Source organism: Vigna unguiculata, chromosome 10 (assembly GCF_037176805.1).
Source record: "Vigna unguiculata cultivar grain cowpea cultivar isolate G323 ecotype 2 chromosome 10, ASM3717680v1, whole genome shotgun sequence".
In the NCBI taxonomy this organism is placed as follows: Eukaryota; Viridiplantae; Streptophyta; class Magnoliopsida; order Fabales; family Fabaceae; genus Vigna; species Vigna unguiculata.
This window is the reverse complement of record NC_140801.1, coordinates 38,205,671-38,222,864: the sequence shown is the minus strand read 5'-3', so window position 1 is coordinate 38,222,864 and position 17,194 is coordinate 38,205,671. Positions and strand designations below refer to the sequence as shown.

At 37.0% G+C, this 17,194-nt stretch overlaps 1 long non-coding RNA gene across 1 annotated transcript; it reads right to left on the bottom strand.

The window, feature by feature from the left end:
* Positions 1-10,502: 10,502 nt before the first annotated feature.
* Positions 10,503-12,438, bottom strand: LOC114189836 (uncharacterized). Its single transcript, XR_014985186.1, has 3 exons — positions 12,261-12,438; positions 12,098-12,178; positions 10,503-10,758 (listed from the first exon to the last, which is right to left on the bottom strand). It is a non-coding gene; the product is annotated as an uncharacterized LOC114189836 (long non-coding RNA).
* Between the last annotated feature and the right edge of the window lie 4,756 nt (positions 12,439-17,194).

Here is a 17,194-nt window from a genome sequence, read left to right as displayed (position 1 = left end):
ACACGAGTGGATATTTTTAAATTTGAAGAAAAAATTGTGTGCTCTTATGGACCTTCTTAATGACACAAATTTTTTTTGCACTTTTTTTGTAAATGTCATTTGAATATATAGTAAGATGATAGGTTAAAATAGATCAAATGATTTGATAATGATTTTGGCAAATCAATATAGATCAAATGACTTGACTATATTTTTGCAAATCGAATTTTGAAGTCGTGGCCTTCATTAGGTTAGTATAAGCATAATATGCAATGAAAGAGATTAAGGAAGTAAAAGTTACTCAATAGTTTTATGTTGGTTTGTTTGATTATATAGACTACGTCTGGTTCTTAACCAATTAGTCAAGTTTCACTAGCCAAATTATTGTTGTGAAATACAATTGAGTATTCTTTTTTTTTAGATCTTAGTCACTCCTAACTAGTTGCACCAAATATTCTTTGAAATTTAAAAAGTCCTTACTAACCACTTGTAGTATTCTTTTCACAACAAACCATTCTTGTCTTAACCAAAGTATTTTTTTTAAGAAGCAACTTTTCGCTTAACCAAATATTCTTTCAACAGGTCACTTATGACTTAATCAACAATTATTTCAACAAGCGACTTTTGACTTAACCAAGTATTCTTTCATCATGTCTTCTAGTTTATTTGTGCGATCAACAAATCATAAGTCTAACTTAATAAAGAAGGTAATGTCTTTTTTACTATATAAGGTTAAGCTCATTCTACTAGTTTGTTATGTCAATACAAACAATGTTCTCACAAAGTTATTTAGGCAATTTGGCAGTGTTGGCACTTATTTATTTCAAGCTTTATCTTCTTCTTCTTGAATGACTTTATATAGACTCTAAAGAAGTAGCACTAGTGCAAAAATAACACTTTTGTGACAAATTATTATGCCAGTTGTAATCCATCAGCCATAATGTGACGCGCGGACAGAATCGTAAATAAGATAACACTTTCTAAATCAGTTGTAATTATAACTACTATAAAAAGTGGGCGTGGTAACATTTTTATAATAAAGAATAAAACTTTCTATCCTGGTTTTGGTTATAACCGGTAAAGAAAGTGAGGGCCAATGACATTTTTTGTAGTAAAAAAGAAAACTTATTATACCAATTCTAGTTAGAATTGGTATAGAAAGTTTGCGCAGTTACACTTTTGTAAGAAAGAAGAAAACTTTCTATATCGATTCTAATTATAACCGGTATAGAAAGTTGTTTCTTAATTTTTTTATTTATAACACAAATACACATAGATAGTTCTCAAATCCCAAATTGCTAACCCTTATTCTCTTCTACCCTTTCTTCCTGCTCAAATCCCCTCGCAGTTGCATTGTCAACCTCGGTTCCAGTGGAAGACTAGAAGACCAATTACAAGAGGTGCTTGGTTGAAAATGGCGACCACCACAAGCCTTGACGTTGTCGATGGCCTTGTGATGAGCATAATTGTTGGAAGTCCCACATCGACTAGAGATAAGGTCAATTCACAATATATAAGTGGGTGCAATCATCACCTTACAAGCTAATTTTGTGGGGTTGAGTTAGGCTTAAAGCCCACTTCTAATACTAATCAACAAGTGCATCTACGCCTTCTGCAAGAAGATGAACCACATCGTCGCCATGGAAGATTCCTTCTCCCAGGGAAACACCTTGAACAAGGAGCAAGAAAAGTTTCTTTGCACTAAACCCTCCATTCTCGCCCTCATCGATGAGTTCAAGAAGCTTCGCTAGCCCCTCACCTACTCGATAGCGGAGAGTGATGCCGAACGCGCGAAGCACTAAAGCCCCAACCTAGTTCCTAATAGATATCTCTAGTTTGTTTAAGCATCCGTGGCCACAACCAATAGTGGATCTTGACCAATAATTTGGAGAAAGCTAAAATAATACACTAAAAAAATTTAGTTTTGAAGTCATATTTGATATAGACCTCATTTTAAATAAGCTCTTATAATTTCATCTCTTTTACTAATTGAATATTTCCATATTTGAGGATGTTTTCCTAGATCACGTTCTAAAGAACTAATACTAAATTCCTCTGTTATTTTTTAAACCTTAAGACAGAGCTTTTCTAATTGAACAATTAGATCATTAATATGATGCTTTATAATATGTAAAAAAGTTGTATTTGTCATATTTTTATTTTTACGGGTAGTTTCCCTTTAATCATTTTTTAAAAGGAATATATTATTTTATTCTTCACCATTATATCTATTTTTTAAAAGAAAATTACCTTTTTTCTTTAAAAATGGAAAAGAGAACATATGAAAAATGAGAGAAAAAAAATAGTTAGTTTATGTGTAACTTCACTTTTCATCATTAACAAAAAGAAAATAGGTGAGTGGGAGATGAGTACAATGTGTGAAAAAACTAAAAAGACAATGCGAAATTCATTTTTCTGATATATATTTTAAATATTTTAATATTCATTTTAAATTATAACGTAATATTGTTTTTTTTTTGTTTTTTAAATTTTTACATCTATCATTATTAGTAATAAAAAATTACATAAAAACTTAAATTAAACAACATCATTTAATGATTGATATTAAATTATTTTATTTTATTATCTATTTTTTAATTTAATTCATCATTTGAAAAGAAAAATACAAAAAATAATACATTTTCTTAATTATTTTAAACCTTATTAATTTTTTAATTTTTTTTCTATTTCGATAAAGGAAAAATAAGTCAAAATTCAATGGTTGAAGAATCTAGTTATAACTTTGTTTTCAATGTACAAGACAACAAATACCATAATTGATCACTATGAGACCAAATAAACTTTGCTATTTCACGTATAAAATAACGCAGACACTACTTGAGAATTTTCTTTCTGTGCGTGCTCCGGACTCCGTTGTTGAAAGTGCACCGCTGAAACTGATGACTAGAGAAATCTAAAGATTTAAATAATAATAATAATAATAATAAATAAAATATTTGTATGTGAGCTGTTTTTTTTATAAGTTAAAACCAAATATATTAAATAACATAATAAGATTGTTCCGATTTATAAGTAGATATTTTCTTAACTCTCCATATTTATGCGAGGAGTTTGATATAAATATAATTAGAACGCGGATGTACGAAATTTTAAGAAATATAATTATAATACGTAATATTCGATAGATATAAGCTATATATTTATGAAGAAATTTTTTATTTTATTTTATTCGTATACTCTCCCTTTCTTTATATATAACAAAATGAAATAGAATATAAAATATAAAATATAAAATACTTACAATATTTTAATCTTGATTTCCTAATTCTAAAATAATAATTAATTTCTAAAATTGAAAAATATTTTTAAAATCATAAATATTTTCTAAAAAATAATTTAAATAAAAAGAAATTAAATAAATATTCTCAACAATGAGTCATATAATAAACTCTAAAAGAGATTGAGCAAATTATGGATAAGATTGACTTACAAGGATCTGTTATTGAATCTAATGATAGTGACTTAGAAACTGGTTTGGATGAAATTGAAGTTAACCAACACGATATTATCTTTAAATAATTAGAAAGTGTTATCAACTTGATGTTAATATGAGTGAGTTGAAAGATTCCCGTTATTTATCATCAAATCAGTTAAATCAAGCTCAAGATGCGCTCTTCACTCTTATGGAAACTTAAATGAGTGTGAATTTAAACAAATATTTATATAAAGTAAAATATATTAAATGTGGTTAAATGGGTATAAATAAACTATATATGTTAGGATGATTAAACAGTGGCCATTTCTTCATGCATCTTCCTTTTTTTCTTTATACACCCCCTAATTTTCATAATCTTGCTTTTATCCCTAGCTTTAAAAACCCTAATAAGTTTTTGTCTCCCATCTTCTTCTTTGTATCCACGCCAATGCATGCGCTCCCATCTTCTTCTTTCTTCTCCACTTTTCTCTTCATACTACACTTGTATGTCAACCAACCTTGAAAAGTAATGATTTTGTACTTTATCTTTTTAATTTCTTCCTCGGTGATTCTTCCATCTGCATGTTTATCAACCATGCATTGCAAATCCAATGACATTGTAAAAATAGAGTCGTCAAAATGGGTTATAAATTACTCTGGATAATATACATATATAATATATATAATATATATATATATATATAATATATATATATATATATATATATATATATATATTATATATATATATATATATTATATATATATATGTATATATTGTAGATGAGGATAAAGAAGATGTTTTAAGAGATGAAAATGTTGTGGATTTATTCATTCAAGATTCTAATACTATAGTTTGATAAGTGATAATAATGATTTGGTGTTAGACAGTAATTTATATTTTTGTGATTTTGGTTTATATTTGGAGTTTAACATAATTTGGGATTTTATTTGGATTGTATTGAAGTTTATTTAGATTTTAATCGGAATTATAATTTCGTTTTCTTGAGATTGAAGAAAAAAATTGTGTGTTTTATTTTTAATTAAGTGAGCCAGTGAGCCAACCCGTTTAACCCGCCAACCCGTGGTGGATCGGGCCGAGTTCTAATTTTATTGGCTCGCTAATAAGTGAGCTGGGTTGGGTTGACCCACTAAGTGGCCAACCCATCGCGGTTCATGTCATTTGTAGTAAAATAAATATTAGTTTCATAATCCATATTATGCTTTCAGATTTGAAATACATACTAGTAGGATGTCAAAAACATCCATACCCGCGAGTATCTCTGGATAAAACTCGCAACGGATATGAAATAAATATTGAAAATGATACCCTTGGATAACGAGTACGGGTATATTTTATACCTGCATGTTAACGGGGGTACGAGTATCATAGTATTTGTACTCGTAGATACTCGTACCCACTATACTCTAATTTAAATAAAAATAAATCAAAAAAATGATTAAAACATTAACACATTGACTTTGAATGTGTTATTTTTTATCAATTAGTTTTAAAAGATCTCCATTTATTTGTAAACGTTCATTCAACACTATTTAAATGAGTTATTTGCACTTTATTTGAACTTTATAAATGTTATGCATTGTATTTTTATTTGAATTTATGGTTAAAATTTGTTGTTAAATATTAATTTTTTCTTTCATAAATACTCGCGGGCACCTGTGGATATTAAAAAAATATGCGGGTATTCGCATAATGGATACCTATGCGGATATGAGTACGAGTACGGGATAAATATTTATCCAACGGGTAGGGTACAAGGAGCCACTACCCGTACCCTACCCGCCCCGTTGACATCCCTATATACCGAATTTTACAGTTCGACACATAGTTTTGAATCCAAAAGGTTGTCGGATTGTGCAATCTGATAATCTTTCAAACGTAAAATTGTGCATTGGATTGTAGAATCCAGTATGTATTCTAAATCCAAACAAAAAATTAGCATCGAAGACCGTACTTTCAATGACCCATCCTAGCCAACCCCAACCAACAAGCAACAATACATGACAAATACAATGAACCTAGTTACCTCTCACTCTTCGAGACACAGAACAACGATGAACCACTTCTTCTTTACAAGCTTTTAGCAATGGTGCAACACCTTGAAGCCATGGAGGTGTGAATTTATGGAGGAAAAATAAATAAAATTTCATGAATGGTGTTGGTGTGCATAATGCCCTTTTAAAATAATAAATATGAATAAGATAGAAGTGAAGAGTAGCACTTTTGGTTAGAGCCTTGTTATGGGTTGAAAGTCATGTTTTTGATTCGTACTTTGTGCATTTAGTGTTATTTATGTTTATTTTATTTTATTAAACATGCTTGTGTGCGTGATTACTGTATATTTTATGATGTTTGATGTGTATGTTTATAACAAGATAAATTAGATAGCTTATTTGGTTTGGAGTGTTTGCTTGAGATTTATTGGTAGTGAGTTTGAATCTTGGTTAGACTAAAAGTAGATTTAATTTTTTTAGTATTGTTGGTACTCATGGGAAGGTGAATTAAATGGCAGAAGAGTGATAATGTAAGAATTGTTCAAGAATTCCAAGTAAGGAGCTAATCTTTCTCTTTTGTTTGACTAAGTGTAAAAGTGAAGAGCATGTTTACGTTATTTGGTATTTCTCTAATTTTTTGCTCTTGTTGGACGAACAAAGTGTTGATATTCCAAAGTGGTGGTGATGAACACATTTTTTCGTAGGCTATGGTTTTAGGTATGTGGAATTTACCTTGTCCTGTTATTATATGATGTTTAATTTTGAAAGAAAATTGTGCAATTGGATAACAATATTTTTTTAATGGTGTGTTCTAGGGCGTGATTTTTGGTACCTTGGGTATTTTGCAATGTTTCTATTCAGTATAAATACGGGAAATTATAATGTAAGAGTAAATTTTTAGTTTGTGGATTAATAGATAGTTCATGTTTGGAGTTAATAATTGTAAGCAAAATATCCAATGGAAATGTATTTTTAGGTATTGAATTATGACTATATGTTAATTGTTGATGATTTCTTTTGGTTAAGTGTTATGATCAATGGATTGATGTCATAAGGGTATGAGAAGGGATTTCATGTTGCTATTCTCTGTGAAAAAAATTATAGTTTTCCTATTTTGGGAGATTGCTCATGAAGTGAATATAAGGTAAGTTAGTTTAGTGTTAAAAGGATTATAGGTGCAATGCATTTTTTTCTCATTATTAGTGAATTGTGAAGGTTGTATCAATTTTAATCAATGAGCATATAGAATTGGAGCTTTTGAATGTGGAAATGATTTCTATGGTCAATTAATTAGATGGCTGGATGATAAATTTTTTTGTTGTGTATTCTGGATACTTGATTGCATTGAAACGGGTTCATTTTCATATGTCAAACCGTTTTTTTTCATATTCTGGCAAGTGTGTATTTTTCTAGTCTGCGCAGTTTTGGTAAAATTGAGTTTCTTGGTTCGTTAACCGTTGGATTGAGATGAAATGTTGACAGTTAATCAATAACATGTTCTTCAATATGACCTTTGTGATCTTCGTTTGAATGCCTGCAGTTGGAGATATATGCTACGCACGATTGTTGTTTTTATTATTTGAATTATGTTGATATTTTTGTTATGATAAGTTGTGATAGGTCTCTGTTTGTAGTATGATAGATGTTTCAACATAATGAGATGATGTTATTTTCGATGTATGTGTGTGTGTACGTGATGGTGGTGTATGTATTCTCTAATACCCATTAGTTCAGGTTGATTCTTTTACCAAAAGGACTTTTTGAGTCAAGTAAAAGGGTATTTTTTTTTTATCGTAAGTCTTTGGCATGAGCTTAACAAGAGTGCTCTACCTAAGGCCTTGGTGAGTAGGAAGATTTGTTTCTGAGAGGTGTTGGTGCATGGGAAAGGTAATGGTAATGGATGGTTATAAGAGAAAGACATACTAGATTGATATTACTTGGTGGTAATATGATTTGATTGATACTATTTGTGGTAATATGACTTGGTTGATTTATGTAACATGTGTATGTTCATGAGCTGAGTTGTATGATGACAACATATGGTTGCATATTGTTTTATCTGGTTAGCTCACCCTTGCATTTGTTGTGTTTGTGTGATGATTGTATAATTTATGTGTTATACGGGAGTAGATTTGTTATAGATGTTGTGGAAAATGCATAGGTGCGAGAAGATGTGCTAGGGAGAACTTTGGGAGTTTTGGAAAACTTTTGAAAAGAATTTTGGATTTCTTTTATGTTGGATTTTCCTTTGAATTTTCTTGGATTGAAAGAATTGTAATGAAAACATTATAGGATGATATCAGAGTATTTTGTTGGTTTGAAAAGAAAAAAAAAACACATGATATCTTGAAAACATGTGTTACAAGTGCATAACGACACTATTGTAATGGAGATGGGCAACACAACACTGATGGAGATGCAACTCGTTCAATTTGACAATTGAAACGCATGAGCTTTATATGAGCTTTATATGGAGTTGCAAAAGTTGCTATGTATGGAGGTGCAGGAGGTGTGCGATTTACATTTATAATTTTTAACTTAAGGATATTTTGATATTTACTTTGAGATATGGGATCTGGGAATAAAATATGGAGGTGCAGAAAGAAATAGTCTTAAATAGGTAACTTGGACTTGTTTTGGTCCGCACTTGTATTTGGATTTAACAAATGAAACCAATTGAATTGATCTCTCATTAAAACGTCTTATCAAAACAGACGAAAAATCTTAATTTTGTTTTGATAATGGATAGATTGACCCACAAGTTTTTTTAATTTTTTATTTTTAAAATTTGTTGTTTTATATATAAATTTTAAAAATATATTTAATCATATAATTTTTTAAAAATATATTTAATTTCATAATATTTTTTAAATTTGTAATTGATTAATTAAACATTGTAATTTAATAAATTAAAAAATCTATTATATTTATGTTTTAAATTACTCAGGTTAATGATTTAAATTTTAATATTATTATGTATTTATATATTAAAATAATATGATATAAAAAAGTTAATATTCTAAATTATTATTATTTAAAAAAAAAACAAAAGCATACTAGCATGTCAATGCATCATTACCCGTCTTTGATATATCATTACAAATTTTAGGGATAATCTACTTTATAATTTCTAATTTATACATACAAATAACATTTAGGTCGCCATCTCTATTAATCCAACCTAATTAGAGCTTTTTCTTTCGGTGTGATCTATTCATCATATCAAGTAGCATTTCTTGAATATAAAATTGCTCTAATTATACTCATCATCCTACATCATTCCAATATTGTATTAGAAAGATGGTCTTGCATATGGGACTTCGACATTTTATTATGTAACAAATATGTAGAATGAGTCTATAGTGGAGAAAGAGTCGATTGAAGAAACAGAACACGTGGCAAAAAGAGATAGGATGAGAGGAGAATGCAAGAGTGATCATGCAAAGAAAGAGAATGTTAAATGATCGTTTTGAATCCAATAATATACATGAGTTGAGTTTTGGGATTGTGCCATTGTTAAAAAAACTTTCTTTTACGTTTCATTTAATTTTCTGATGTTCAAAATAGGAGTGTGATGCAGCTGATGTAGATCCATCATGTGTGTTATTTACATTCCCCACAAAATCGACGTGTAATGTGAGGTTTGCACCTCACTTATATATGATGAGATTGTCTTATTTCTAGTCGATGTGAGACTTCCAACAAATATGTCTCTCTACCATTAGAAATTAGCAGGGTATAATAATAACAGTAGTCAATAAGAGCACTATGTGGAGTGAGTTATCATATCTAATTCTTATCATTTTCCTTAAGAGTCCATACTTTATTTGTTATATCACAAAGTGAGGCAGGGACAAATTTGAAAAAGACAACCATGGTTGAGAAATCTATTAGAAACGTAGGACAGGTGGCCACTAACGAAATGAGGGAGAGCAAAGGATAAGTAAGAGGTAGAGAATAACTAAGTCACTTTGCTGAATTTTGTGTGAGACTTCAAGTAAATATAAGGCCATGATTTGATCACAAATCTTGGAAGTGCCAACATAATATATTTAAAATTTATATATTTCATCATTGTTATTAATAGGGTTAAATATGTTTTTGGTCCCTTAACTTTCAGTAAATTTTGGAATTAGTCCATTTTGAAACTTTGAACCAATTTAATCCTTCATCTTTTAAAATACGTGGATTTAGTCCTTTTAATCAAATTTTGTTAAGTTTATTTGACATTTCAAGCGCGTTTCACAATAGTATTTGACTTAACACTAAAGCAAAAATGTGTCAAACAGTATAAACAACTCAAATACAATCCTAAAATGCGTACGAAACACCAAATAAACCTACCAAAATTTGATTAAAAGGACTAAATTCACGTATTCCGAAAGATGAAGGACTAAATTGGTCCAAAGTTTCAAAATGGACTAATTCCAAAATTCATTGAAAGTTAAGGGACCAAAAACATATTTAACCCTTATTAATACAACAAATATATATATATATATATATATATATATATATATATATATATATATATATATTTCAATATAATTACAACTCTAAAAAATTGCATATATATAATACATAGATTGTTCTTTTTCTCTCAAATTATTTGAATCCATTAATAATTAAATTAAAACAAATTTAAAATTATTTATTTTTTAATGTAAATAATCATATTATGTACATGAAATTATCTTCCGTTTCATTTTGAAGTCTTATTTTAATAAATTATTATAGAAAAAAAAAGGTTAGCTTAAGTAAAATGTATTTTCTATTTTTGTCAAAGATTAACATAATTCAAATATGATCAATCAATTCTTCAAATTTAAATGATTAAGAGCATCAACGACCAATGGAGTTAAACTTTTAAACTAGTAAGTAACTTAGTAACAAAATTGTTAAATAATAACAAGTGAGCAAGTATGTAAAAAAATCATTATAAATATTTTCACATTTCTTCATATTTTTAAATTTAATAGTTATTTGAGTTTTATCTCTAAAAAATAATTTTTTAATACTCATATTTTAAAACAATAAAAATATAGTATTATGTAACGTCCCATTTAATTATTAAACGAAATTAAAGAAAACGTCACGTGATAAAGTATAGCAGCGTAGTCTTGGGGTCCTTAATGCAACCCCTACAACCTGGCACACCACGATGCCGACATAAAACAGATACCAATCTAACAAAGAGTGTAGAGTAAGAAATCATAAGGTGATACAGGGGCCGTAGCCCTAAAGCAAACATGAATAAAAGGACTCCAGCCCAGATGGCTAAGCTGCTGAATCGCCATTCCCTTGCTGACCACGAGAATCTCGCCCATCTGCTCCCATCAACCAAGTCGATGATCATCGCAAGAAAGAAGAACCACATACAAGGCAACCATACAACAAACAGGGTAAGCTAGAGCCAACACATTCTTATCATACAGTCAATTACATTATCATCATCTCATATCCATATAGCAATCAAGCATGTCATGACTCTTCATTCAATACACTACGACTCGACTCGACTCATCCGGATACGTATAACTTGGTCGGATTCAGCGGATGCTCGCACTTGTGGTGGATACCTCTGCTCGACCCTGAGCTGCTCGATCCTGAGCTAAGTGTTTCAAGTGTTACGATAAATCAAGTCTCCCTCACCACAAGGTTAGCCCTTACTGGATTTCAGGCCTCCTGCTACTCTCACCACAGGAGTCAGTCCGCTCTAGGTGAGACTAACTGGCTCCTCAGAGTGTCAGAATGCAACCTTACCTTGAATCCTTACCTAGTTATACAGATGGGGCACCACCATGGACACCCACTAACAGAGGCCATGGGATTACGTCCCGACCACTGAAGCGTAGCCCCGGAGGTCTCACCTAGAGACCCCGAGGAATTACACGCTGACACGGACCAACATTCATCAAACAATATTAGGAGAACATCAAAAGCATGTTTACAATTCCATACCCATCCATGAAATTTATTCCTCATACGCATCGCATTTTGAATCAATACCTCTGATCCTCGCCATCCCATGGGTCTAGTGTCTCATCTCATGTCAATACCATGTTCCTTTAATTTCAAACCTCACATTCATTTCACATGCTAAGTCTCATACCAACCCATTCATTCACAATTCATGAATCATACCCAAAAATATACTTCATGCTCCGTTATATACAGGTCAATCATCATACAATCATACTCAACCAAAACAGATCATTCAGGGGCTGGTAGACATTCAAATACAGCACAGACTCGCCCAGCAGTTCGCTCGGGCTGAGGGGTCTCGCTCAGGCGAGCCACCCCCTCCGCCTAGGCGAGGGCACAAGAACAAGTGTGTGGGCAACGCGAGATCTCGCTTAAGCGAGATCCCTCTCGCCTGGGCGAGTTGCCTGCTCGCTCAAAAGCCACAGCAGGTCGCCTGGGCGACCATTCGTGGAGAAAAGGCTTAGGCGAGCCTCTGTTAATCTCGCTTAGGCGAGACTAGCTCGCTTGGGCGAGTTTATCAGAGCCCGCCACTGTTTTCCCTGCAACAGATGTGAATACATACCACAAACAATAATCCCATCGCATCATGCATCCATATTAACAGGCAACCACAAAGAAATCACCAACCACATAAAATAGCAACTCAGACCAAGCCAACAGGAGGGTTCTAGCTTCCCTTACCTGGGAATAAGCTAGCAAAAGACTCGACACGAGCTTGACCCTAAACAGCGGAACACAGTCCTCAAGAGGTGACTCCCAGAGCTGGAAACCATGACCAACAGCGAAAACATTAGTTACTAGAGTAACAGTGGGGAAAACAGACACTAACGGAAGGAGTACTTACGTAAGAAGGGGAAACGGGTTCGAACTGGCGTGCTCACGGTGGTCCCCAAACCCTAGCAGAGCTCTAGCGTGGAAGGGAAAGGTGACGGCTGCTGCGTTTTTGTGAGAGTGAGAGTGAGAGTGGAATTAGGGCAGACCTAAGGATTTTATACGTTGGGCCGGCCTTAGGCCCACTTACAAGGGCAGCCCACTAAATTAGGGCAGAAAAGCTAAAAGATTTTTAATGGGCCTTACATTCCCTCCAACAACAAAAATTTTCGTCCTCGAAAATAAAGACTCACCAGGTAAACAGATGTGGATGTGATTTTCTCATGTCCTCCTCTAACTCCCAAGTCGAGTCACCCGTCCTCCGATCTCAGATGACTTTAACAAGACTAACGGTCTTTCCACGGCGTTCCTCAACCTTGCTATCCTCAAGAGCGATGGGCGGTACTTCCACTGTGAGATCTTCCCTGATCTGTATATCCTCAGCCTCCAACACGTGGGCCGGATCAAACACATACTTTCTCAGCTGCGAGACATGAAACACTGGATGTAGGTTCGCCAACTGCGGGGGTAAGGCTATCTCATAAGCTACTGGTCCGATCCTCCTCGTGATCTGATATGGGCCAAGGAATTTAGGCGAAAGCTTCCTTGAACGGAGAGCCCTTCCCACACCCGTGGTTCGGGTCACTCTCAAGAATATATGATCTCCTGCTGCAAACTCCAAAGGCCTCCTCCTGCGATCAGCATAGGCCTTCTGCCTACTCTGAGAAGCCAGCATCCTATCTCTCACCATCCTCACCTTCTCGGTGGTCTGCTCTAACAACTCTGGTCCGACCAACACTGCTTCTCCATCCTGATACCAGCAAAGAGGAGTCCTACACCTCCTGCCGTAAAGAGCCTCGTATGGCGCCATGCCAATGCTCGCATGAAAACTATTGTTGTAGGTAAACTCAATCAAAGGCAATACCTCATCCCAAGCTCCCAAGTGATCCAATATGTAAGTTCTCAACAAATCTTCTAACGACTGGATTGTCCGCTCAGACTGGCCATCGGTCTGAGGGTGATAAGTTGAACTCATAGTCAACTTGGTTCCCAATGCCTCCTGTAAGGTTTGCCAAAACCGGGATGTAAACCGTGGGTCTCTGTCGGAGACTATACTCGAAGGTACCCCATGCAACCTCACAATCTCTTTGACGTACAGTTGGGCCAACTTGGCCATGGACATCCTCAAGTTCATCGCCAAAAAGTGTGCACTCTTGGTCAACCGATCCACTATCACCCAGATAGTGTCATGTCCTCTAAAAGTCCGCGGAAGATGAGTCACGAAGTCCATGGAGATGCTATCCCATTTCCACACCGGTATCTCTAAAGGCTGTAGAACTCCACCGGGTCTCTGGTGCTCTACCTTTGCCTTCTGACAAGTTAAACAAGCTGATACAAACTGAGCCACATCTTTCTTCATCCCCTGCCACCAAAAAGTTTCCTTGAGGTCCTGGTACATCTTAGTCATGCCAGGATGCAAGCTAAGACGACTCTTGTGTCCTTCCTCAAGGATCAACTTCCTCACCTCAGCATCATCAGGTATACATACTCTGCCTCGAAACTTCAGTATGCCATCATCACTCACGGCAAAGTCTTTGGCTTCCTCTGATCCAAGCTGTTCTCTAACTCTGTTCAGACCAGCATCCAACAACTGCCTCTCTCTGATCGAGCCCAAGAAGTCATTGGATATAGTAAGGGTACTACACCTAATGGACTCGGACCTCAACTCCACATGTATCCTCATGTCTCTGAATTTCTCTAGTAGTTCCACCTCCTTAATCATAAGGTGTGCAGTGTGTACCGTCTTCCTGCTCAGAGCATTTGCTACCACATTTGCCTTCCCCGGGTGGTATAGGAGCTCGAAGTCATAATCCTTGAGGAATTTCATCCATCTCCTCTGCCTCATGTTTAGCTCCTTCTGATCAAACAAGTACTTGAGGCTCTTATGATCGCTGAATACTCGGAACTGGGCACCATAAAGATAGTGCCTCCAGATTTTCAAGGCAAACACTATCGCTGCCAACTCAAGGTCATGAGTGGGATAGTTACGCTCATGTATCTTAAGCTGCCTTGAAGCATATGCCACCGCCTTCTTTTCTTGCATCAAAACACAACCAAGTCCAAGATGAGACGCATCGCAGTAGACTTCAAACGGTTTCCCCACATCTGGAATTACCAATGTAGGAGCACTCGTCAATCTCCTCTTTAGTTCCTGAAAGCTCTCCTCACACTTGTCCGTCCAAGTGAAAGGTTGGTCCTTCCGGGTAAGCAAAGTCAGAGGCGCCACTACCTTGAAGAATCCCTCTATGAATCTCCTATAGTAGCCTGCTAACCCCACAAAGCTCCTGATCTCTGTGGCCGACTTAGGACTTTCCCATTTAACCACTGCCTCGACCTTCGCCGGGTCCACTGCAATCCCCTGGGCGGATATCACATGCCCCAAAAACTGAACCTCATCCATCCAGAACTCGCACTTGGACAACTTGGCATACAACTGCTTCTCTCTCAAAACACCAAGCACCAACCTCAGGTGTTCTGCATGCTCCTCCTGAGTCCGGGAGTAGATAAGGATGTCGTCTATGAAGACCACTACAAACTTATCTAGGAAGGGTCGGAAGATCTTGTTCATGTAGTCCATGAACACTGCCGGGGCGTTGGTCACACCGAACGGCATAACCACATACTCATAGTGGCCATACCTCGATCTGAAGGCTGTCTTCTGTACATCATCAGCCTTTACCAAAATCTGATGATAACCCGATCGCAGATCTATCTTCGAGAACACTGATAACCCATGCAACTGATCCATCAAGTCATCAATTCTTGGGAGCGGATATTTATTCTTGATCGTCATCTTGTTCAGCTGCCTGTAGTCCACACACAAACGCGAACTCCCGTCCTTCTTCTTTACCAGTAACACTGGTGCTCCCCAAGGCGAAGTACTGGGCTGTATGAACCGTTTCTCCATCAGATCTTCTATCTGTTTCTTGAGCTCTACCAACTCTGCCGGAGCCATGCGATATGGGGCCATCGAGACGGGGCTTGTTCCTGGGACTAGATCAATAGAGAACTCCACCTCTCTACTGGGAGGCAACCCTGGTACCTCCTTCGGAAACACATCCACAAAGTCCTGGACGACTGGTATCACAGACGTCGTCTCTCCTCTCTCCACCTCCATGTGCGTGAAGATCATGTAGCACTGTGCACCGTCCTGTAGTTCCCTCATAACACCCTGGGAGGATAACAACTCATGTTCCTTTGAGTCGGGAAATAACAACTTCTTCTCCCGACAATCTATCAGAATGCGATTGGCAGAGAGCCAATCCATCCCTAAGATCACCTCCAACTCCTGTAGAGGTAGGCAGATTAAGTTCACCCTGTATCTGCGTCCCTCTATCTCCACTGGAAGCCTAGCACACAAGGACGACGTCCTGACCAAACCCGACGCCGGAGTAGACACCGCAAGCTCACACCGTAGCTCGCGTACCGGCAAACCCAACCGTTCCACACAAGCAAAAGACACAAAGGAGTGTGTCGCTCCAGAATCATACAACACACAACATCTCATCCCAGAAATCACACAATAACCCATAACAAGGTTACCTGAACCTGCAGCCTCAGCCCCGGTCATGGCATAGACTCTGCCCGTCGCCTGAGGCCTGTTGCCTCTGTCCCTCCCCTGATGCTGTTGGGGTGCCTGAACTGGAGGGCGTGTCGCTGCCCTAGAAAGGTTGGGGCAATCTCTCCCAAAGTGGCCTTCCTTGCCACAGTTGTTGCACCTGCGGTAACCCTCCCTACGTGGACAAGCATACCTTGGGTGGGGTCCTCCACATGTGTAACACTGTACTCGACCCTGCTGAGGAGGAAGACTCCTAGACCCCTGAGGCTGATGGTGTGGTCTATCATATAGTCTCCTCCTCTCCTCATGTCTGGGCCTGGACCCAGATGGTCCACCGATCCTCTGAGGCGGTTGTGGTTGCTGTGGGCGTTGGCCTTCCACCTCGCGTTTCATCTTCTCCATCACTCTGGCCTTCTCCACCAGAGCAGCAAAGTCCTTGATGGACAAGGGTGCCACCATCAAGCGAATATCTCCCCTGAGGCCGTTCTCAAACTTACGGCATCTCCATTCCTCATCCAGTGGCAGTGTATAGAAGCGACTGAGATGTTTGAACCTCTCAGCGTACTCAGTCACGGTCTTCCCTCCCTGGGTCAACTGGAGGAATTCCACCTCCTTGGCATACCGGATGCTGTCAGGAAAGTACTCTGATAGGAATCTCTCCCTGAAAATCTCCCATGACACGGGCTCATCCCTCTCCTCCAGGATGGATCTAGTGTTGCTCCACCAATGCTCTGCCTCTCCCGTGAGCATATAAACCGAGAACGCCAACCTGTTCTCCGCAAGGCACATCTTGGCGTCATAGATGCGCTCTAGGTCCTTCAGCCACTGGTCTGCGGCGTCCGAACTGGTTTTCCCGTCAAACTTTGCCGGGTGGTGTTTCAGGAAATCCTCCAGGCTCCACTCCCTGACTGCAGGTCGTGGTTCAGGACCAAACACAGGGGCAGCCGCCCTGTTCTCCTCCAACTGGCGGAGGGCCTCCATGTGCTGTCGTTGAGCATCCTCAGCAGCTACTCTCGCAGCCTCCATCTGCTGCATCACAGCCTGCTGCTGCTCCAGCGACGCCGTCTGTCGTTGCATGGATGCCTCATGCTGCTGCATCATCGCAGCACTCTGCTGCGTCATAGCTGCTACCATCGCCTCTATGGCTCTGGCGATATCAGGTACGTCTCCCTGGGATGATTGCGAAGTCCTACGAGGAGGTGCCATAGTCCACTGGCACATAGAAAATCACTTGGTTAGGCTCGATAAAGACAAAAATCCAACTAAGAACACTCAGAAGACACAGAGGA